The 23,488-nt window shown below is 49.4% G+C and overlaps 1 long non-coding RNA gene across 1 annotated transcript; it reads right to left on the bottom strand.

Annotated features, from left to right (window-relative positions):
* Positions 1 to 4,426: 4,426 nt before the first annotated feature.
* On the bottom strand, positions 4,427 to 13,460 carry LOC145525417 (uncharacterized). Its single transcript, XR_014068199.1, has 3 exons — positions 13,396 to 13,460; positions 8,894 to 8,947; positions 4,427 to 4,550 (listed from the first exon to the last, which is right to left on the bottom strand). It is a non-coding gene; the product is annotated as an uncharacterized LOC145525417 (long non-coding RNA).
* Positions 13,461 to 23,488: the final 10,028 nt, after the last annotated feature.

The raw sequence follows: 23,488 nt of genomic DNA, 5'->3' as shown, positions 1-23,488 counted from the left end.
GAGGGTTGTACATGGCATAGGGTTCCTCACCCTTCTCTTTCCTAGAGCCCAACTTGGGGTGGGAGGGGTAAGGGACAGCTCACAGAGCACCCTTCTCCCCTACCAGGACTCCTGGGACCCTCCGGTCACCTCCTACCATCCTGCCCTCCCGTCCTCCTTTCTTTCTTTCTTTCCTTCCTTCCTTCCTCCTCTCCCGTTTCCTCCTCCTCCCCTCCCTCCTTCCACCGCTGAGTGTCTCCTTTGTGCCAGGAATGCAGCAATGGGAGATGGGACAGGATGCTCTTGTCCTCATGGGGCTCACAGCTTCGCCCACAACAGCCCCATCCTTACCCCCATTTAGCAGATGTGGAAACTGAGGCTTCGATCACTTAGGAAAGGCTGCCCAGCTGGTCCGGGGAGAATGAAGGATGGAGACTTAGCTCCGTCTGACCTCTGACTCATCTCTCTCTTAGCGGGCTGCCTGCAGGGACTAATGCAGGACCCCAGAAGGGATGAGGTCCCCAAGCAAAAGTGTGGGCAAGTGGGCGCTCATGAGGTATGAAGACAGTCCTGGGAGAACAGCCATGGGGGCCCAGGAAAGGAGGCAGAGAGATGGCAAGGACATCGCGGCTTTTGGAGGGACCACTGGGGTGGGCTCAGTCAGTAAAGAATCCATCTACAGTGCAGAAGGCCGCCTGCAATGCAGGAGACTTGGGTTTGATTCCTGGGTAGGGAAGATCCCCTGGAGGAGGAAATGGCAACCTGCTCCAGTATTCTTGCCTGGGAAATCCCATGCACAGAGGAGACTGGCGGGCTACAGTCCACAGGGTTGCAGAGTCGGAGAGGACTTAGTGACTAAACCACCACCACCAACTGGGGTGGGGTTGGCCAGCCTCACACCTGATCCTGGGGTCCCCAGGGCAGGCTCCTTTCCAGGCAGTGGGTGATCTCAGCCCATCTCCTCCTACTTCCTCCACAGAGGGAACATGCTAAGTGATTCTAGTGGGTGTCGGGGTGGACAGACCTGAGTTCAAATCCCAGTTCTGCCTCTTCTTGCCATGAGATTCTGGAAAAGCAAGTTAAAACATCAGAGTTCTCTTCAGTAAAATGGGCACCAAGATACCAGCTTCCACGTGTTGTGAGGGGGTGGGGGGCTAATGGAGGTTTGCATGCTTTATAAACTGTAAAGTGCTATCTGTTGGGAAGTTTGGCCATTATCCACTTTAACTAAAGACTCAGCACCTTTAGAGCTGGTTCCTTGACTGATTCAACCATGTACACAGTGGGTGCTCAATAAGTGACAAAGGCATGATCTGTTGGGTGGATGATAGCTTTTGTCTTTTTGCTTTATTCCCTTTGCAGGTGGGTAGTAGAGTATAAGCTCCTTGGGGGTCTCAGGAATGCTCCAGAGATGACAATAATTATCATTACGCAACAACAGTAATGGCAGTTCATTCCTGGGTGCTCGGCTCATCTCATCTTCGCAGAATCCTTGTAAGATGTGTATTGGTATCATCCTGAGGAAAGGGAGGCTCAGAGATGTTGTGTTACTTGCCTAAGACCACACAGCACACAAGCAGTTGGGGGAGTTAAGACTTGAACCCTAGTCTGGGTTTTTCTGCCTCTGGAACTGGGCCACCCCAACCCCTGGGACACAGGTTTCTGTCCTCGAGCCTGGGGAAGAAGACAGAATAATGTGGAGTCTGTCACCAGCTGGGCACTCACATTCACTAATAATACAGTCAATTGCTCCTTTCAAATTACAGTAAATGTTTCCCCCCTTGAACAAATCATTTACCGCAACTGCAGAGAGAGTGTCCTGTTTACACGCGGAGCTGAAGGAATTCCAATCTGAGTCTAATTATTGATGCTGCAGCTTCTATGGCCTTGGGAAAGGGCTGCCTAATTGCACCAATTAATACCTGCCACTCGTGTGGGTCTGTCAAGTTTGAGGTTTGGCTCCCTTCCTCCGCGGGTGTGCAGACGTCATGGACCTGTGCAGCCACCGTGGGTCCCCAGAGTTCCTCCAGGCCACGGGCTAGGGAGAGCAGGGGTTTGTTCCCCAGGCATTGTCATTTTCAGGGGAGGGGTGCCCCATCAGACCTCAGCCAGGCAGGGACTGCCTCCTTCTTGGGGGTGGGGACAGCTGGGGGATGTGACTTCCATTCTCCAGTTTCTGTTCTGCCTTGGACGAGCCCTGAGGTCCTTGGCAAGGCACACCTCCAGCCTGAGTCTTGGTTTCCTCATGCAAAAAATAGGGTGCATGCCCATTTTAGTGTTACCATGAACATTTCATAGGATTGAGTGTAAGTCCATCTAGCCTTAGAATTTTTACTAGAAATGGCAGGACAGTGGCTGGGTTGGGTGTCAGGATATTAGGGTTCTCCATCTTGGGGCCACCTCTTGCTTTTCTGTGAGTCATGGGACAAGGCCTTCGTGTTCCTGGGCCTCAGTTTCCCCATCTGCAAAATGGGAATGATTTCACCTTCTCTGTCTCATGCCTGCATGGGAGCCTTGCCAGTAGTACTTGGCCAGTGAAGATGGAGGCTGTGATTGTCCCGTGGAGCTGATGAGTTGAGTGATGAGCTGCTGTATTGGGCAAGGGAAACTCTACAGGGGGTAGTTTGGGTGCCAGGTACTGGGTGGGAGTGGAGAGGCAGGAGAAAGGCCATTGGCTTTCAGGTGAAACTGATCACTTTCCACGCTTGTGAGTCACGTGGTCTTCAGTATAATAATGACAGCAACAATGACTCATCGGTCCTTGCTGTGTACTGGGTACTGTGTACCAGGTACTGTATGGTCATATTAAACCCTCTAGGATGTAGGTATCCTTTTTATGCCCATTTTACAGATGAGGAAACTCTGACTCAAAGAGGTCAAGTAAGTTTCCTGAGGTCACACAACCAGGGATCATCAGAACCGGGACTTGGATCCGGTTCCGTGGGACTCCAGAGCCGATGCCTGTCGCTGCTACACCTCCCTGCCTCCAGTTGCCTCAGTCTCTCCTGTTAAGGGGCTCCTGTTAACTTATTCCAGGCAAAGAGGTGGCTAGAATTGGACAAGGTCAATGACTATCCTTCTCTGTGAATGTCTGTGTGTTGGGAGACACATGGGCCCTTTTCTGTCTCCCCCTCACCCTGACTCCATGAGGCCTGGTGGGGAGTTTGGCTGTTTATTTCCCAAGAGAGAGGGGGATGGGCTGGGTGGGCTGCTGTCTTCTTATCCTTGTGGCTGCCTTTGCTGGAGAGTCCTGCCTTTGGTTTCCTCGGCACCCCTGGGGCTTGCGGTCCCACCCGAGCGCACATGGGGCTGTGTTTTCTGATGTGACACATTGTCACCGTGCATTATGTGTCATCAGCCCTGCAAAGTGGTGACGCCAACACGAGCGACACAAAAATGATGTGGGCCCCCTGAGGGGGGTGCGTCTCTGGCCTTGACAGGAGCCCTGCGGTCCCCCCCCCCCACCTTCAACTCAGAGCCCCTCTGCTGGTTCTTGGCAGAACCTGCCAGGCCCCGAGGGGGTGGGGTCTGCTGGCGGGGCGGCGGCTCACGAGAGGATGGGTTTGATGTCCCGGAGCCTGACACATGCCTTGTCTGAGGTCCCCAAATTAAAAAGAAACCGAGCTCCCTAGTCAAAGGCAGCCTGGGCCTGGTGGGGAGATGTGGCAGGGCTCCCGAGTGCGGTGACTGACTGATTTCCCCCTAATTACTGCTGGTTTAATATTTATAGGGTTGGTGCCAGAGGGGCTGCAAGGGAGGTGTTCAGCCTGAACAGCTGCAGGCGGGTGGGAGGGGGTGGGGAGGCCCCGGTGGGGGCCACTGAACCGGCGAGAGTTGGCCTGCGTTCAGGGTCCTGCTTAGGCAACTGGTCTGCCCCTGGGGCCTTCCTGAGGCACAGAGAACATCCACTTACATTGCACTAACTGGGTGCTCGGCCCTGGGGATCAAACCCAGCCAGCCTGGAGGCCCCTGGGGTGGGGACTCTGGTGTCAGAGACCTGAGTTTTTAATCCACATTGGATTTCTTTCTGGCTAAGTGCCCTTGAGCAGGTGACCACGCCTCTCTGAGCCTCAGTTCCTTTGTCTATAAAATGGTGGTAGTCATTTCCCTCCCTGCTATGGCTCTTGTGAAGATCCAATAAGGGAAAACATGCAAGGTGCTTCTTCCAAAGCCTGACACACAGTTGTGCTCAGTGAGCAGTAGCTGTGTGTATGAATCTGTAGCTATTACTTCCTGGAATGGAATTCCCCAGTGTCAGTTAGCTATGGACTCAATGACGCTGCATAACAAATCACCCCAATCTCGGTGGCTTAAAACAACACTAATGTATTCTCCCAAATTTGTGGGATAAGTTGAAGGTTAGTTCCCCTAGACTGGGCTCAGCTGGGTGGCTCTGCTGATCTTGGCCAGACTCGCTCTAGCAGCTGAGGCTTGGGTCATCCAGGCTGGGTTCTCAGCTCTGTCCACATGGCTCTCTCCTCTTTCTGGGACCAGTACTGGACTGTGCATGTTACTCTCGTGGTAGTGACAGAAGTCTGCAAGATGATTGTTTGTCCTTCCACATGATGTTCCTGTGAAGGAGAAATTATTCCCATTTTCCTGATGAGGAAACTGAGATTTGGACTCAGCAGGTCACCGATGGTGGAGCTAAAAGCTTAACACTTCAAAGACTGTGTCTGTCTCAATCACTCGGTAGTCTCATCCACCTTGAATCACAATGGCAGGTACCATTTATTAAACTGCTACTAGGACTTCCCTGGAGAAGGCAATGGCACCCCACTCCAGTGTTCTTGCCTGGAGAATCCCAGGGATGGGGGAGCCTGGTGGGCTGCCGTCTGTGGGGTCGCACAGAGTCGGACACGGCTGAAGTGACTTAGCAGCAGCAGCAGGACTTCCCTGGTGGTTCAGGGTGGCTCAGCGGTTAAGAACTGGCCTGCTGATGAAGGGGACATGGGTTTGATTCCTGGTCCAGGAAGATCCCACATGATGCAGGGCAACGAAACCCGTGTGCCACAACCACCGAGACTGCGCTGCAGAGCTCGTGAGCCGCAACTATTGAGCCATGTGCCTAGAGCTCGTGCTCTGAAACAAGAGGAGCCACTGCAATGAAAAGCCTGTGAACCCAAACTGGAGAGGAGCCTCCCCTCGCCACACCTAGAGAAAAGCCGGCACAGAACAATAAAGACCTAGCACAGCCAACAAACAAACACAAAAAAAACCCCCAAGTGCTTTTCTTGACTTCTCACCAATCCGAAGCAACTTTCAGATGAGGGCATTTATATCCCCATTTTACAGATGAGGAAGTTGAGACTCAGGCTAAGGAACTTGTCTAAGCGCTAATGACTAATAAGTAAATGGCAACAAACTCAGGACTGGAACGCAGGTCTCTTGAACTCCATGCCAGTGTGTCTTTGTATCTGAGGTTTCCTCTGCCTGGCATGTCTCTCTCTCTCTTTCTCCCTGCGTCTTCTCTGTAACCCGACTATGTCTATCAAAATAGTGTGTTCAACAGATTATAGTAAATAATGGACTCTCGGAATGACAGTGGTGCTGCCCCCATTTTAAGGATGGGGAAACTGTCTTGCGGAGAAGTGGAGTCTCTCGCTCGGGTCACAGAGCCATAGGTGGCTCTGCAGCACGGAACCAGCACTTGAATTGCCAGCCACCAAAGCTGCAGTTTTCGTTGTCTCTGCAGGGCTGAGGTGCAGAGAAGGGTCAGTTGCTGTGTGTTGTATAGGAAACTGGCCATCTCTGGCCACTCTCTCCTTCTCCCCACCTGCCCTAGTTTTCATCTGATTGAGGTCTTTCTGCACTGAGCATCTGCATCCAGCAGGCTCCCTGCCTCCCACACCCTTTTGTCTTCGTCCTTCTGTTCCCATTGCCTCCGGTCTTTTGGGGACAGGAGCTCATCTGATTAGCTGACGTGGGCCACCTCGGGGTGCAGGGCTGAGGATGGTATCTCAGCCTCTTCTCTTGACTGTCCCCACCCCGAACTAATCCAAGTGAACATTCCCTCTGACTCTCTGAGCCTCAGTTGCCTCCTCTGTAGAACGGGAAGAGTCACACATACTCCAAGGCCTATTGTCAGTATCAAAATGTGCTTACGTCTGGTTCTAGCATAGCGTCTGGGAGAGAGGAAGCAGTCCATAAATGTAAGCTATTGTTACTGTCAGTTGGGCCCTGCCATACTTTTTTTCTGCTTCGAGATGCGGGGGGAAGCTTAAAATTACCGAAGCCGGATGACTTAGGTTTCCGATCCATCACTCCGCAGATGCAGAGATTATCTGAACTCCATCCCTGGCTCCAGGAGTGTGGGCAAGAAGGAGGGAGAGAGTCCGCCGGCTTCCAGCTGTGGCCGAGGAGGAGTGAGGGGCGTGTGGGCATGGAGGGGTGACAGTATTGTGCCCCAGGTCCTTCTTTTCTGATCCAAAGGCTCAGAAGGGCTCAGGAGTGCTGCCCTGTCCATACAGCCGGCTGGCGAGGGGGCGGAGGCCACTCTTGGACCGAAAGCTGCCAAGGTCTTCCTCTGTCCAGGGCTCAGGCCTCCCTGGAATGCAGCTGGGGTGCTGTGGGGTGTTTCAGGGAAGAGCAGCAGTGTGGGGGAAGAGAGAGGGAAAAAGAGAGACGGAGCTGCCAAAGCAATTCTCAGTGAAACCCCCAGGGGTTTGTGTCAAGGACAAAATAGTGTGTCCCATGGGTAAATATAGTTAACACAGCTGCAAAACAGAATTTATTTCTTGTTTGAGATATCATTTTTAAAGTATGGCATAGGGAGAGCTTTAAAAATGAAATTATAGCCGGCAATAAAAAACCTCATAGGCACTGTATTCAAATTATGCTACAGTAATAGGCCAAGTTCATAAATAAACATTGCGGGTTAACCCTTTCTGAGCCCAGTGGGCAGAGCCACTGGGATTCAGCTGGTAGCAGGGGTTTTTTACCCCAGTGGGAGGAAACAGAATTGCCTTCCAAGGGTCCCTAAACACCCACTACCCTCCATGTGCTCCCAGCCTTCCCTACCTGGCCTCTCCCTTCAGGTGTGAAAGGGTCACAGATGATTCTTTGCTAAAACGAGGGGCTTTGGGTTTGTAGAAATGTGCTCCATAGACCTCTGCACTTCAGGAGCCCTTTGGGGTCTGGATTAAGTAGGTTCTTCCCCAAACTCTCCGTATTTCTTATCTTCTCTTAAAAATATTATACATTATATTTCTATTCTCTCTCTCTCTCATTACACTTTAGTACAGGGGTTCTAACCACTCACCGGTGGTGATTTTGCGCCCCCCCCAACCCCCCACCCCGTGAACACACCGCACTGTCTGGAGATGTTTTTAGTCTTCACAACTGGGAGACGCTACTGGCCATCTGGTGGGTGGAGGCCAGGGGTGCTGATCAACATCCTGTAATGCACAAGAGAGCCCCCTAGCCCTGCCACCATCACAAAGAATGATCCAGCCCCACGTGTCCACTGTGGTGAGACTGAGAAGCCCAGCTTTATCGGGATTCCTTGTTCAGTATCTGCTGTCCTCTCTGAAAGCTAGCACATGCTGTCTTGCTCACCACTGAATTTTATCACTCATTCTAGTCCTTGGCACGCAGTAGGTCTTCAATAGGGATTTGCTAAAAGGTTGAATGAATGAATGGACACACTGCCCTACTCCTTCTGATCTATCCTTTTGTTCCCAGCTCAAAGGCTACTTTTTCAGGGTTGAAAAAGGCTGAACTCATGCATAAGTGCTCAGTCGCTTCAGTCGTGTCCGACTCTTTGTGACCCCATGGACTGTAGCCCTCCAGGCTCCTCTGTCCATGGGATTCTCCAGGCAAGAATACTGGAGTGGGTTGTCATGCCCTCCTCCAGGGAATCTTCCCAACCCAGGAATCGAACACATGTCTCTTGAGTCTCCTGCACTGCGGGCAGATCCTTTACCACTGAGCCACTGGGGTTCCCCGCCGCCCCCACTATTAGACATTTTGGTGATATTTGTTCCTTGTTTCTCATCCTTGGATTTACTTGTCCATTGCTCACGTTTCTGGTCAAATATCATGGCTAAAGTGGCCTCCCTCCTGTCTCTCTCCTTCTGTTTCATTTCCATCACAGCATTTATCAGTAGCTGAAGTCATTTTGTTTATCATGGGCTGGGGCTTGGCCATCACAGGGTCCCCAGGACAGAGGGGATGTGCTGTGAATATTTGCTGAATGTGTCAGCGAGGGTTGGAGAATGGGAAAGCATTTCCTGCCCCAGACACTCATCTCTCCTTCTTTGGAATCTTCCCAAATCCCCTTCCTCCGGTATGGAGACTGTCTTCAGGACTGAAAAACCTCTGATCTCCCTCTGCACTGTGGTCGTGCCATGGGAGAAATGTGCAAGTCCCTTTCTCTCCCTTCTCTGTGAAATGAAGGCACTGGGGTACATCCATGCTTTGTCACAGGGGATGTATGTCAGAATCACCTTCTTGGACTTTTCCTAAGAGACAGAGCCCTACTCCGCACACACCTGCAGAGCCAGCTTCTCTACAAGGGCATGTGCCCTGCGCTGTGCTTTTGTGAAAACTCCCTGGGTCATCTGGATGCAGGGAATGGTTCAGAGCCAGAAAATGGGCCCCCCCACCCACCCCCAGTGTCTGACACCTCCATGATTTTAAGATGCCTATCCCGGACCATTTATCTGAGTGACTCTCTTCCCAGGCTCCCCTGGCACTTTGGCTAATTTAATAGCATTTAATTTAATTTCGAAATGATTTTTTAAAAAAGACGGCTGGCGCAGAAGCCCCAACCGTCTCATTCTTCTTCCTCCCTGAGGCTGGAAATACATCTTGTGGCTGAAGCCAGGTTTCTGGCCATGGATGTCCCTTAGAGAGCCCACAGCCTTTTTGCGAAAAATGCTGAGTTTGCTCTCCACCCATTGGGCATAATTACCTTTCTCCTCTCCAGAGCCCCGCACATGTTCTGACCTAAGGTGGAAGGAAAGGGCTGGAAAAACGAGACCAAGTTAGTGTCTGCTGCATGAGCTCCTATCTTAGACAAAGGGACTGGCGTAACACCACACACAAACACACACATACGTGCTCACACACGGACACATACGTGCTCACACACAGACACACAGTTCATTCTTTCATATTCTGTAGGGCTGTATGGCTGCAGCTGTTTGCTACATTTCTGTGGGCCATTTTTTAAAACTTTTTATTTTGTATTGGGATATAGCCTATTAATAATGTTGTCATGGTTTCAGGTAATATGGAACATTTTAAAACTCTTTATTGAATTTGTTACAACATCACTTCTGTTTTATGTTTTGGTTTTTTGGCCAAGAGGCATGAGGGCACCTTAGCTCCCCAACCAGGGATGAACCAACCTGATCCCTCCGTGTTGGAAGGTGAAATCTTACCTACTGGACCACTGACAAGTCCCCGCTTTCCTCCTTTTAACTCTGGGCTTTCTTCTGAATTTTTCAGGTTTCTTTGCCTGGACATTCATGGGCTTTTTCTCAGAGATATGTCACATCAATTTCTTTCCCTCTTTTTAATTATTTTCTGTTATTTTTAACCCAATTTTACATGTGCTTGATCATTATGACTCATTTTAGATTTATCTATTCACACATTAATTTTTATTGAGACTCTCCCACGTGGTCAGTGTGAAGACAGGCACAGTGGTGAGTCAGACAGACCTGACCTTGCCCTCGAGAAAGAGAGAAAGACAGAACCTGCCAGGAGGAGAGACAGTTATGGGGGGAGGTTCTTACAGGGAGACACGGGGAGGGAATATGGAAACGGGGGATGGGCAGGTAATCCCAGAAGTCTTGGGAGAGGTCCCCAAGTAGAATAATTATGTTATTTGTCCACATCGACATCAGAAGCAAAAGGTAGGATGGAGATGGGGAATGCATCGTGTCACATCCAGACATGTTGAGGTTTTTTTCCCTCTCCTGTGGCGAAGATGACTAGCATTTCCCCAAATCTGTTTTGCCTTCTTTCAGGACACACAGCTCAGGTCCCAGCCTCCCTCGCAGTGACCCTGAGACCAAGTTCTAGTCAAATGTGAGTGGAGGAGATGGGCTCCACCCCCAATCCTGGTCATAAACTCTCCCAGGTGTGATCTTACATGCCCTTTCCTATCCACTGATTTAATTCACATCAGTCCAGTGAGTTGGGAGACTCTGAGCTGAGGATGGAGGAGCCACAAAATGGCAAGAACCTGGGTCTCTAATACCTCTTGGAGGAAACTCACTCTAGAGAGTTACCCAACCAGGAGTGTCTGCAGTGGACTTTGCAAGAGCTGGAAAGAGACCTCTGCCGTGGTTAAGTCATTGCACATTTCAGGGTTTGTTTGTCACATCAGATGACATTACCCTCATTCATGAGCCTCAACTCTTCTGTCCCCTGTGTCTGTAAATTGTTTTGTTGGAACACAGTCTGTGGCTGCTTTGAAGCTGTAGCAGCAGAGTTGAGGAGTTGTGACAGACTGTCTGGTCTGCAGAGCCTGAAATATGTACTCTCTGGTCTTTTACCAGAATCATTTGCTGATCCTGGTCTTCGCTAATGCGCCAAGCATCTAGGCTGGAAGAAGCAGTCTAGCTTCTTCTCGTGATCTCCAATACTGGTTTCTTAGAAGAGACCGCTCCCAGGTGCTCTGACTTCCTGCCCTGACTTGGTTCTGGTTTCCTTGGCCCCTTTGGTCCCATTCCATGGGCGCAGCTAGGCTTTGTGACTTAGACCCAAACGGAGACAGAAAAGAATGATTAGGGGTCATCATTCTTTGACTTCTTTACCTGTTAGAAGGTCAGGCTTCACCTGACCTTCTGAATCATCTAGTCTAACCCATTGACTCTCTAGACTTGGAAGCCGACACCCGGAGAGAAAGGATTAGACTTTTGCCAGGGTCACTCAGCCAGCAAGAAGCTGAGAGGTCTTGCAGAAAAAGCTGAGGTGTCAGATAAACTACCTCGGATAAAAACAGCTAATGTTTTTGGGGTGCTTGTTATGAGTGAGGCACACATGACTCTTTTCAGCAAATTTCATTGTGCTATCATCATCACTCCCATTTTACAGATGGTGAAACTGGGGCAGAGGAAGTTAATTTGCCAAGGTCCATCCACTCTGTTGGTGAAGCTAAGGTTTGAACTCAGTGGTGTGAGTTTGAAGAAGGAAGTCATAGGGCCTGGACTCCATGTTAGGCCTGTTCATGCTGATCATGTTCGGCCACGTCTCTAATGGACTCTGAACTCTGTGCTTAGTGCCTGTGGAAACGACAATAGAAGGATAAGACCCCCTCCGGACAGGGGAACCTTGAAGATCGTATCCAGGTTACTCATTGCCTAAGAGAAAACATACACTAATCACCCCTGTCTCTGGACAGGCCGTAAATTTTTCTGTACCTATCGGAGTGTAACCTCGGGCTTATTGATTATTGGCCAATTATTTAACTGTTTGAACACATAACACCTAAATGATGAGATTATTGTGATTATATTTACCCTTCCTTTGTTTATGTAAGTCTCAAGGAATTTGGGGTGGTGAGTTTGGACAGGTACACATGGGGTATAAAAGATTTTCACAAATGCTGGTCGGGGTCCTTGGCTAAGAGGAGACTCTGCCTTGGGCCCGCCGGAGTAATAAACTGCACTCCATGACCTGCATTGTCCTTCTGAGTGAGTTTGTTTCCCAAAACGCGTGGCTATAACAAGTTCACTTCATGTGCTTCCTCATGGCACCATATTGGATTTGTCATTCATGCCCACTTTGAGTCTTGAAACTTTCTCCTAACCAGCTCTGGTCGGATGAATAGACTCAGGTGTACAGGGGGGTCTTTTTTCAGCCCTTCTTTTCCTGTTCCATCTCCCTGGGATCCTCAAAGCCCAGAACAGTTCATCAATTTCATTTGTATATCCAACTTCAGACACTGTCACTTCATTAACTCAAGTGAGGGGCTCTTCATACAAGGTTGAGCTTCAATAATTCTCTTTAAAGTTACGGGAGAAATGTATGCTTAATTATATTTGCATATGAAAAATAGGGTCTAATTAGTTTGATTGATTATTATTTTAACCCTAATGGCATTTTGAGTATCTGTCCCAACTAATAGCCAGTGTGTCGCTAATAAATCATTGAATTTTTACGGCATGGTCTATTGAGCTGGCTTATGAAATATATTTTATTAATATCCCGGAATGTATTGAAACTGATACAAGTCAAACAACTGCTCATTTATTAAACTGTTTAAATGTCAGTTTTATACAAGAGTAATAATACAGGAAATATGTTCGTTCAGGAGACATCAGCAAGCCAGGGGTACTCACAATATTAGTTATCTTGGAAGAATATATTATGGAAATAAAAGTCCAATTATGTCATTTATTGCATTAAATAAATCTATATTGACTAACATAAATGTTGCACATTAGCAGATGCACTTTCTTGCGAACTTTTTAATTCTCTATGATTGCGCTCAAGGGCATAGTGGCGCTGAATCTCCAGCACAGAGGGGTCACTGAACGTTGTTGTCAGTTCCCCTCATTGTGGCCTGAGGCTGTCCTGTGCATTAAAGGTCCCCAGGATGTCCTTTCTTTTTTTAAAAAAAATGTTTTGGCCACACCCTGCGGCATGTGGGACCTTAGATCCCTGACCAGGATTGAACCTTCGCCCTCTGCATTGGAAGGCAGAGTCTTAACCACTGGACCGCCCGGGGTGGGGGAAGTCCCCAAGATGTCCTTTCTTAAAGTGTTCCTCCTCTGGAACATCGCCAAGGCCTGGGGTTCAGACCCAGCTCTTCCAGGAGCACAGACGTCATCTTGCATTTGTTCATGTGATGAGTACTTTGGGGTGTCTGCTCTGTGTCAGGTGTTGCCTCCTGGGGACACTGGGGTGCCCTAGTCAGGTAGGGACCCTGCTCCCATGGACCTGACATGCTAATGAAGGTACAGATAAAAACGAAGCTCTCTTTCTCTGCTACTACTGTGAATAGCAACTAAAAGGAAAGAGCACTCTTTTTTCTTCTACTACTTACAATGCTTCTGACACCAAATACGTGGGTTTTTTCCCCCCACACCAGCCAATTCTCCAATGCTCTGGACACCAACTGGGTGTCCTCTTTCTCAGTTCTGACACTCACCACCTGGGCTTAGTGCAGACCCCACTGGTTGAGGACTCAGTTAAGGACAGACAGGCCCCCATACATTTCAGATTCCCACAGGCCCCTCCATGGGTTCAATAATTTGCTGAAAAACCTAGCAGAACACAGGAAAGTCCTTTGCGCGCTATTATTTGCTGATTGTGAAGGATACAACTCAAGAACAGCCGAATGAAGAGTTGCATAGCGCCTGGTATGTGGGAAGGTGGCGTGGGCCCCCCTGCCCTCCCAGCACCAACCCCGAAGCTATCCACACCTCTGCCTAGGGCTTTTACTGGGTTTTTCATTACCTCCATTGCAGTGATTGTCATCAGTGACTGATCTCAATCTCTGGCCCCTCTCACCTCTCCAGAAGTTGGGGGTGGGGTAGGACTGAAAGTTCCAACCCTCTAATCGCAGAGCTGGTTCCCTTGGCAACCAGCCCCCATCCTTAGGGGTTTTCCCCAAGTCACCTCATTAACATAAACTCACTAGAGTTGAAAGGGGCTGATTATGAATAACAAAAGATATTCCTCTCACCCCTGTCATTCAGGAAATTCCAAGGGTTTTAGGAGCTCTGTGCCAAGAACTGGGAACAAAGACCAAATATATATGTATTGTTATATCACAACATCACGGGAAGACAATGGACAAAAGAAAAATGAGATAATTTTAAATAGCGATGCTGGTTAGGAAGGGAGTAATGCAGACTGCTGCGGTGGGGAATGCCATGCACAAGGTTCCTTTAGATTGGCAAGTCAGAGATTAGAATGGCAAGAAGGAGATGAAGAGCCAAAGACATGGACTTCCAGGCAGACGGAATAGCAGGGGCAAAGACTTTATATTTCGCCAAGGTCACTAGGATGCTGGGAGGAAAGTGCATTGCGCGGGGCCAGGATGGCCATGGAGAAACAGAGGGGAGGCAGGTGCAGTTATTAAGGGTAGGATGGGGGAGGGAGAGAAGTCGACATTCAGGGTTTTGTGGAGGTCGAGTTGACAGGACACAGTGATGGGTCAGAGATCTGGAGACAGGGAGAGAGGAGCCAAGGACGCTTCCAGTGCTTGATCTGAGCATCTGGGTACCATTTCGCGTGCTGGGGAAGAGGATGTGGGAAGGAACAGCTTGAGTAGCAGGTCCAGAGTATATTTTTGGTCCTGTCAGTGTTGAAGGGGCCAGTAGGACTCATTCTCAAATGTTAAGTGTATTGGAATCACCAAGGATGCTGGTTGCCATCTAGAGTCTTGGACCTTGTCCCTAGAGATTCTGATTCATCAGGTCTGGCTTGGGGTGTTGACCTGGGCTTTTCTTTAGCAGGAGGGTAGCCTCTGGTGATTCCACTGTGCAGCCATGTTGGAGAACCGCTTTTCCAGTCCCCTCATTTTTCAGAGTGGGAAACTGAGGCCCAGGGAGGAGACAGGATTTGCAAGTTGGTGGTGGAACTAGGATGGAAGTATGTTCATCCTGTAGCTTGGCTCGGCTCTCGTCTCCTCCGTGGTTCAGGCTGCCGCTGGCATCCTGAAAGGAGCCCAAAGGCATATTCTAGTGCCCTGGGGAGGCAAAGTCCAGGCATTCTGGCTCAGCCAAGCTCAGAGATGCTCAGGACAGAGGTGGGATGTAGGAAGTTTTAGAATTAGGGGCAGCTGAGGATGGTTCAGCCTTTGGGCACTGCCATCTTGCTGTGCATCATTGGGCAGCTCAAGTAACCTCTCTGATCCTTGGCTTTTCTAGGTATGATTTGTTATAAGAATGATGCCTTCTTCACAGGATGTTGTGAGGATCAAATGGGATTCTCATGTGAGGGGCTTAGCACAGCTCTTGGCACTTGGTAAGTCCTAAATAGATGTTAGCTATAATATTGATACAAATTACTATGGATACTTAATGGTGGCCTAGGGAGGCAGGCCAGAGCAGTGATAGTAGCATGGACTTGGGAATCAGGCGGATCTGGGTTCAAATCCCACTTTTTTTGCCATGGAACGCTGGGGAGGCATTGTACCTCTCTGAGCCTCTATAAAATGGGGTGGCGTCATAACGCCCGTGTGTAGTGTTGGTTTGTGGATTTGAGAAAAATGTGCATCACGTTTCAAGCTCGGGGTCTGGCCCTCAAGTGCTGGAAGTTATTGGAATTATTATGTCAACTTTAATTCACTGACTCAACCCCAGTCAGTTGCAACCTCTGCCTGCGGAAAACGCCGCTGCCATCAAGCAGGTGACCGTGGAGGACACCACGTGCCTGGGGTCCCCCCCCATCTTGCTAACGTGCTGTGTGACCTTGGGTGAGCTCCTCACCCTCTCTGGCCCCTGTTGCCTCATGCGTGAAATGAAGAGCTTAGTCTGGTTAATCTCCAAGGTCTTTTTGAGAGCCTTAAAAAAAAATCGATGACTGTAAAGGTCTGTGATTAGTGAGCATCCATCTGCCCCAGGCGAAGACCAGACCCTCCCCAACCTTTCGGTGGAGGCGAATAAAACAATAAGCAGAAGGCTTAGCAAATTGCTATCTCACAGGCCTTAAAAACGAATATCTGCTTTTGTATCAGCCTTGATTGAAATTCTTATGCTATGGCGGGCATCCCCGCCATCAATGCCTTAATTAGAAATTAGGACAGTCACATTGGCATAAATTAAATCAGACTAAAGATGATTAACAAAGTAATGCAAGAAATCATTAAATTAAACCATTGTGCCAAGTCCTCTGCTGATCTATCACAAATTTGGGCTGCTAATGAGGTCTTAATTAGTAAGTTAGGTCGAAATAATTCATGTCATTCACTTCAAAGACAGCCCTCTTTCTTGCTTGCTTTTTTTTTTCTTCTCTTTTTGAATCCAGCCCCTAATGAAAATTTATCCTGGGCTGTGGAAGGAAGTGGGCGGGTAGACATCATCAATAAAAACCAGAATTCCTTGGATTATTGAAACCTGCTTGGCATCGAATGTATTTGGGGGGAGGTTTCTTCTGATGTCAGGTTAGGCAGAACAGGGATGAACAGCTGGCTATCTTAAGATGACAGAATGGCAGGAAGAGATGGGAGAGTTTGGAAGTTCATTCCTTCATGATATGATGGGAAAACTGAAGACCAGACAAGGGAGGTATCATTCAGAGTGCGTTGCAGGCAGAGTTGGGGTCCTGGCATCCCGAGTAAAGATCGCCTCTTCTTTCTACTGCTTTCTGACATCTTCCTTTTGTCCAGAAAAAGCAGCAAGTGCAAGAAGCAAGTTCTGAAATAGTTCAGTACTGCCCAGTTCAGTCTGTAGGAGCCTCTGCCCCTGTTGGGTAGAGATTGGCATCTTCACGGTCTTCCAAAGGGACCACTTCAGTGCCTGCTCTGTGGCAGGCTGTTAGGAGTAATGGCCACAGACATAACACCTAGCATTTGCAGAGCACACACTCCATGCCAGGCACTGTGTGATAAGTGCTTTCCATGCATGTCCTATTTCATCTGCAAAGAATTCCACCAAGTAGACATTCTTGTGTTCTCCCTATTATTGACAAGGAAGACACGGATCAGAGAGGTGAGTTAATTCGTCCTAGGTCACACAGCTGGAAAGAAACAGAGCTGAAATCTCTGATATCAGACTCTGAATGCTTAACCGCTGTGCTCTCCCGTTTCAACAAATAACCGCCGAATGAGTGGAGGGGGGCTGGGTGGGTGAGGTGGGGGGCGCGTGGTAAGTTTGCTGGAAAGGTGACTGGGGAAGAGGGAACCAGCCACGTACCGTGCTGACTCCGCATGATTCTAGAACCAAGTGGGGCTGTTGGAAGACCCGTGGCTTTGGGGTCAGGCAGGTCAGAGGGTGACGCTGGTCCTAGCCATGAGGTCTCAGGCCAGCTGTTTCCCCTGTTTGAGCCTCATTCTTTACCTGTAGTATGTGTGCTCAGCCTCTCAGTGGTGTCCAACTCTTTGGGACCCCCATGGACTGTAGCCCTCCAGGCTCGTCTGTCCATGGGATTCTGCAGGCAGGAATACTGGAGTGGGTTGCCATGCCCTCCTCCAGGGGATCTTCCCTACCCAGTCTCCTGCATTGGCAGGTGGGTTCTTTACTGCTGAGCCACCTGGGAAGCCCACCTATAGTATGGGTACAATTAATAACTACCTGTGAGGAATTTGTGAGGGTTCAGCAAGATTATGAGGAATATGCTTTGTACATAATATGTGTTTAATAAATGTTTTCTTCCCTTACCTTCTCAATGGTTATCTGGTGGTTCATTTAGCTTTTGCTGTGTAACAAACTGGGGCTTCCCTGGTGGCTCTAAGGGTAAAGAACCTGTCTGCCAATGCAGAAGAAGTAAGAGACGTGGGTTCGATCCCTGGGTCCAGAAGATCCCCTGGAGGAGGGTATGGCAACCCACTCCAGTATTCTTGCTTGGAGAAACCCATGGACAGAGAAGCCTTGGCGGGCTACAGTCCAAAGGGGTGCAAAGAGTCAGACACAACTGAAGCGAGTTAGCACACACACATGTGTAATAAACTATAAAGAACTCAGTGGCTGAAACCAAGAACAATGTAGTTAGCTCAGGATTCTGTGGGCTCAGCTGAAAGCGTCTTTGGCTGATGCTACCTGTTCTGTGCTTAGTTGCTCAGTTGTGTCTGATTCTCTGCTACCCCATGGGCTATAGCCTGTCAGGCTCCTCAGTTCATGGGGAGTCTCCAGGCAGGAATACTGGAGTGGGTTGCCATGCCCTCCTCCAGGGGATCTTCCCAACCCAGGGATCGAACCTGAGTCTCCCACATTGCAGGCGGATTTTTCAACATCTGAGCCACCAGCGATGCTACCCGGGCTCACACAAGAGTCGGCCCGTGGCTGCTGGTCAGCAAGGCGGCTCCGTCTCTGGGGGTGGCTGGCCATGGGCTGGGGTGCCTGGGCCATGTGTCTCTCTCATTTCCCAGCAGGCTAGCTTGGGTGGCACCCCTGGTAAAGGGTTCCCAGCAAAGCCCGAGAGGGCCAGCCATATGGCACAAGCACTCCCAAGCTTGTGTCACATTTGCTGAAGTCTCACTGGTGGTAGGGGATTGCATAACGCCCCCCGACTCCCTTCTCAGGTGTGTCAGAGTCAAATCCTTACCGCCACCCTCAGAGGCGACTGAGGCTCCGAGAGGCACGGTGACTTGTCCACAGTGACGTGGCCAGTAGGTGGGGGTGTCAGGGCCTGAACTCGGATCTCCTGGCTCCTTGGCGGGCAGGTTGACCGCCTTTCACTTCTCCATCCTGCCTCCCACCGCAGGTGCTGGGCCTCCTGGGCCTTAGGACCCACAGCCTAACCTCAGCTCAATAAAGCCCCCCACCCCCGTGCTGCCTGAAGCCACCCATTTGTTTCCCATGGCCGAGATGGCTCCCCACCCAGCCAGGGCCAAAACGATCACTTCTTCATCGATTTCCTGTCAATTAATTAAAAAAATCCATCCGACCACTCCACAGCTTGCTGGACTTGGAAGATTCAGAAGGAAATAAATAAATTAGTCCCGGGGGGAGACTGGAAGTGAGGGGGTGGTGGGAGGAGGAGACGGTGAGGCTTGCTCAGCTCCAAGGGTCCAGTTCTGTCCTCCTGTTTGCATAACTTGTGGGGGGCCCGGGAGCCCCCTGGATCCTCTGCAGAGAAGCAGGGGCCCCAGAACTGCTGCTTGTATTATGATGAGTATTCTTAATAATAGCTATGTTTTATTGGGCATTACTCTGTGATGGGTATTTCAAATATGTTCCACATACGTTATCTCATTAACCCTTCATAGCATCTCTGGGAGCCAGATGAGGAAACCGAGGCTCAGAGAGGTCGGGTGATTTGTCTGAGCCCACACAGCACTCCTTTAGGGTGCACTTTCTGACTTGCCCATTGTAGGGCTCTGTGCAAAAAGGGCAAGGGGTGGGATTCTGGTGTCTTGGAGGGAGTCTGGGGAGTTATCTCCCAGGGGGAGGACTTGGGAGCTGAACTTCTGGAAGGTTATTGAGACCTTACCATTTGCTTTAATGACTTTCAAACTATTTTTAGCCTGCACATTCCATGTTGAAGGGAAATCTCATGTAGATTTGTGAAAGGAAGACACTGAAAAAAACACTGCTTGGTTGGACCGTAATAATAACATTAACGACCATAACAGGTAACCCTGCAGTCCTGGAGCTGGCTCACCCCGGTTCACGAGAGCTGGTTGTTAAAAATTCAGGCGTTTTCTAAGCCACTTGTCAAACCATTGGCTTGAAATCCATCGTGATGGCAATATTTGCACCATGGAAACTGGCCCGTGTTATAAATCAGGGCTCCTCCATCCACTCCCTAGGCCTGGACGTTTGGGATGAAAGCCACGTGTTTGACACCGTTTTACCATTCGGTCAGCTCTGTCTCCAGTCTCAGCCCCTCGACTGGACTGTGGGTCTGAAAACCCCTATTCCTCTTCTCGGGGAGGATGTTAGGTGAGATAGGCCACCGGTCAGTAAAAGATGGATCCGGAGCTTGGAGAGGGGGGAGGAGCTGGACCCTGGAAGCTGCTCGATTTCCTCCCAGTGGGGCCGCTGAGGGCTCAGACTGCCTGCCAGGCCTTGTTTTTGTGGTTGCTTTTTATGTTTTTTTTTTTTAAATTTCATTTATTTATTTTATTTTGGCTGCACTGGGTCTGCATGGCTGCATGGCTGGGCTTTTCCTAGCTGAGGTGGGCGGGAGCTACCCTCTAGATGCGGTACAGAGGGGCTTCTCACTGTTGTGGTTTCTCTTGTAAAGCATGGGCTCTAGGGCATGTGGGCCTCAGTAATTGCGGCACAGGGGTTCTAGAGCACAGGCTCAGCAGTTGTGGTGCGTGGGTTTAATTGCCCCGTGGCACGTGGCATCATCCCAGGCCAGGGACTGAACCCATGTCCCCTGCATTGGCAGACAGATTCTTAACCACTGGACCACCAGGGAAGCCCCGCTGTTGCTTTTTAAATTTACTTACTCTGTTCCTTTTTGGCTGCGCTGGGCCTTCATTGCGCTGCGCGGGCTTCTCATTGCAGTGGCTTCTCTAGCTGCAGAGCATGGGCTCTGGCGTGTGTGGGCTCAGTAGTTGTGGCTCATGGGCTTAGTTGCTCCAGGCATTGGGAATCTTCTAGAACCAGGGATGGAACCCATGTCCTCTGTGCTGGCAGGCAGATTCTTAACTATTGGACCACCAGGGAAGTCCATTTTTGTTGTCTTAATTCTCCCCTAACAAGCAGTTTCAGGTGAGAAGAGTGATGTCTCATGCACCACAGGTGCTAATTGAACACTAATTGAACACCGACTGTATGTAAGGTCATGAGGCAGACTTGCTTGTGTGTGTGTGTGTGAGGCAGAGGCTTAGGTTCATCCAACAGGTAACTCCTGAAAGCCTGCAATACATTCATTCACTCACTCACTCATTCATTCATCCATCAGCATCTGTGGTTATTGACCCCCTAGGTGAAAGGCCAGGCCCTGTGCTAAAGCTGTGGGGATTCAGAGAAATTTAAGACCTGAGCCCCTACCTGCAAAGTTCATTGTAAGGGGGACAGATGTCTCACTATGGGCCAGTTAGTTCTGGGCTGGTTCTTACCAGATACATGTACAAAGAACTGTATGTGAAGGGATGAAGCAAAAGCTTCCCTGCTGATGGAGCATTTGACTTGGGCTCTGAGGGATGCATAGGAGTTCACTAGTCAGAGAAAGGCATTGCAAGAAGTGGGAATCCCATGAGTGATATAGAAGAGGAAGTCTGTATCCTCCTGTATGAGGATAAAGTGTTATTTGACTAGCATATGGGTTACCTTTAAGGGCATATCTGTGTGTGTGTGTGTGTGATGGTAATGAGGTAGAAAGCTGAAAAGATAGGTTAGGACAAATTATCAAGAACCTTGAATGTCATGATCAGGATGTTAAATTTTGCTCAGCTGTCACAAGGGTGGGAGAAGCAGAGATTTTTATATGAGAGAGAAAATATCAAATCCATGCATTTTCAAGAATGATGCTGAACAAATTACAGATCCTGCCTCCTTCAGGGTGTTATAGAGACTGAATGACTGAGGACAGCTGCATCTTTGCCACCAGAAAACACAGGAAACTGGGACACCAGCAGCTCTGAGACTCAGTTTGAATCCTGCCTCTTCCAGGCAGCCCGTCTTGATTACTCCTCCTCCAGATGGTGTGGTCAACTGGTAGGAGCACTGGGACATCAGCCACATCTGGATTTAAATCCAAGGCACCCATATTTAGCCAGCTCTGGCTCTTGAGAGGACACTGTATCCCTTGGAGTCTCACTGTTTCCTTTGAGAGACTGGTATCATAATAATTACAATAGTGGCATGGTAGGACTGTTGGGAAAATCAAATGAGATCACGAACAGGGAAGTGCCTACTGCTGAGTCTCCTCCCTGATAAGAGGGGTCAGGAAATGAGCCTGCCTTTCCCTGACCACTCAAATCAGATGCTCTGGAAGTGTCTGGCCAGTCTCCCCCTTCCTCTGGGAGATGTCTGCACTGACATTCTTCGTTTTATTTCTAGAATGGAGGATCAGGGACAAAGCAAAGCCTCTTAGTGCCAGGAGTGTTCATAAATTATGGGGAGATGAGAATATTTTAATACAAACCAAAGAATCTCAAGTACAAAGAACTGTTCTGAGAATGTGTTTTTCCCCCCCTTCCCCCCCCTTTCTGTTCCCCTGATATTTGGAGCTGAGAAGACTCCTCGGGGAATTTATAACAAGTGGAATATTTAAGGGTAGGGAGACAGAGGTCTCCCTGGCGTTCTCTTTTCAAGGGAAGTCACCTCGGAGTGTCTGGTACGTGCATGAGTGACATGAAAAGAAGGCTGTGAGCGGAGAAGGGGAGAATATGCCAAGAATTGTCAATTATGCAAAAAAAAAAATTGCTTGTCCAAAAGAGTGATGTGTCTGGCTTTATTCCCCAGATGGAGTTCAGCACTCTGGACGAGGCCCTTGCCAGACTGTGAGATTTTCTGGAAGTGCCTCAGAGCTCAGCTTCTCCGACCCACCCGTGACGACAGGTCCCTTGCTTAGCTGGGGGTCACTCTCCACCTGCTCCGCCAGTGACAGCCGTGGGATGTGTGCTTTGATGAATCTTGAAGAGACCCGGATATCCCGAGTCCTGTGGTTGGGACCCAGTTCCCAGGAACGAACTTGGGACTGTCCTGTAAGATTAAAAATGTTTTCTTTTTGCGTTTGTTTTGATAGCTCAGTTGGTAAAGAATCCGCCTGCAGTGCAGGAGACCCCGGTTCGATTCCTGGGTCAGGAAGATCCGCTGGAGAAGGGATAGGCTTCCCACTCCAGTATTCTTAGGCTTCCCTGGTGGCTCAGCTGGTAAAGAATTGCCTGCAATGCAGGAGACTTCAGTTTGATTCCTGGGTTGGGAAGATCCCCTGGAGAAAGGAAAGGCTACCCACTCCAGTATTCTGGCCTGGAGAATTCCATGGACTGTATATCCATGGGGTCGAAAAGAGTCAGACACGTCTGAGCGACTTTCACTTTCACTGATGTGAAATTGTGTGAAAAGTAGTAGAAACCTATTACAGTACATTAGTAATAGTCAATAGTATTAGTTGGGTATCTAGGCTAACTTTGTTGGACGTATGAACCAATTGGACTTACTAGCTCACTCGGGATGGAACTTGTCGTACGTAGTGGACTTACTGTACGCCTGAAGTTGTCCCGATTCTCTCTTTAGTCACTCAAGTGCTCTCTGCCCCGCCGCCCCCCTCCCCCCACCTACCTCACTCCGAGATGACAAGCCCCATCAAGCACCTTTTTTTGTTCACGCCTGTATCTGTAGTACCCAGCTCAGGGCCTGGGCATAGTGGGTGCACAGACTGTCTTAGCTGAGTCATTGACGGTCCAGTTCACTATGAGTTGCTGAGCAAGCCTTTGCCTGCCCCAGGCCTCAGCTGGCACATCTGTAAATTGGGGATGTTGTGCAATAGCCCATTTCCTCACTATTTTTGAAGCTGATACTCTGGGGCTGGGGGCTCAGGGGTAAAGAACCTGCCTGCCAATGAAGAAGATGTGGGTTTGATCCCTGGATTGGGGAGATCCCCTGGAGAAGGAAATGACAATCCATTCCAGTATTCTTGCCTGGAAAATTCCACAGAAAGAGGAGTCTGGTGGGCTACAGTCCATGGGGTCGCAAAGAACTGGACATGACTGAGCTAGTACACATCAGCAACAACTCTGGGGCCAGGCCGTGTGTTGGGTGCTGGGTACATAGAGATGATTCTGACCTGTGGGTTTTCTGGCCCGTTGACAATGTCTGGACTTTGCATTTCCTAGGGTGGCTGTGAGGATGGGTTGGGAAAAGATGTGAAGCAGGTGGCAAGAAACTAAACAAATAGGAGACATTTTATTCCTACTTCATGTTCTCCCGCATCTGGGCTTTTCAAAGCTTTCTCCACCCTGCCAAGGGTGCTTAAGGTCACCTGT

The sequence above is a fragment of the Giraffa tippelskirchi genome, chromosome 11, assembly GCF_054371585.1.
Source record: "Giraffa tippelskirchi isolate mGirTip1 chromosome 11, T2T-mGirTip1v1.2.pri, whole genome shotgun sequence".
Classification (NCBI taxonomy): Eukaryota; Metazoa; Chordata; class Mammalia; order Artiodactyla; family Giraffidae; genus Giraffa; species Giraffa tippelskirchi.
This window is presented reverse-complemented; position numbering and strand designations above follow the sequence as displayed.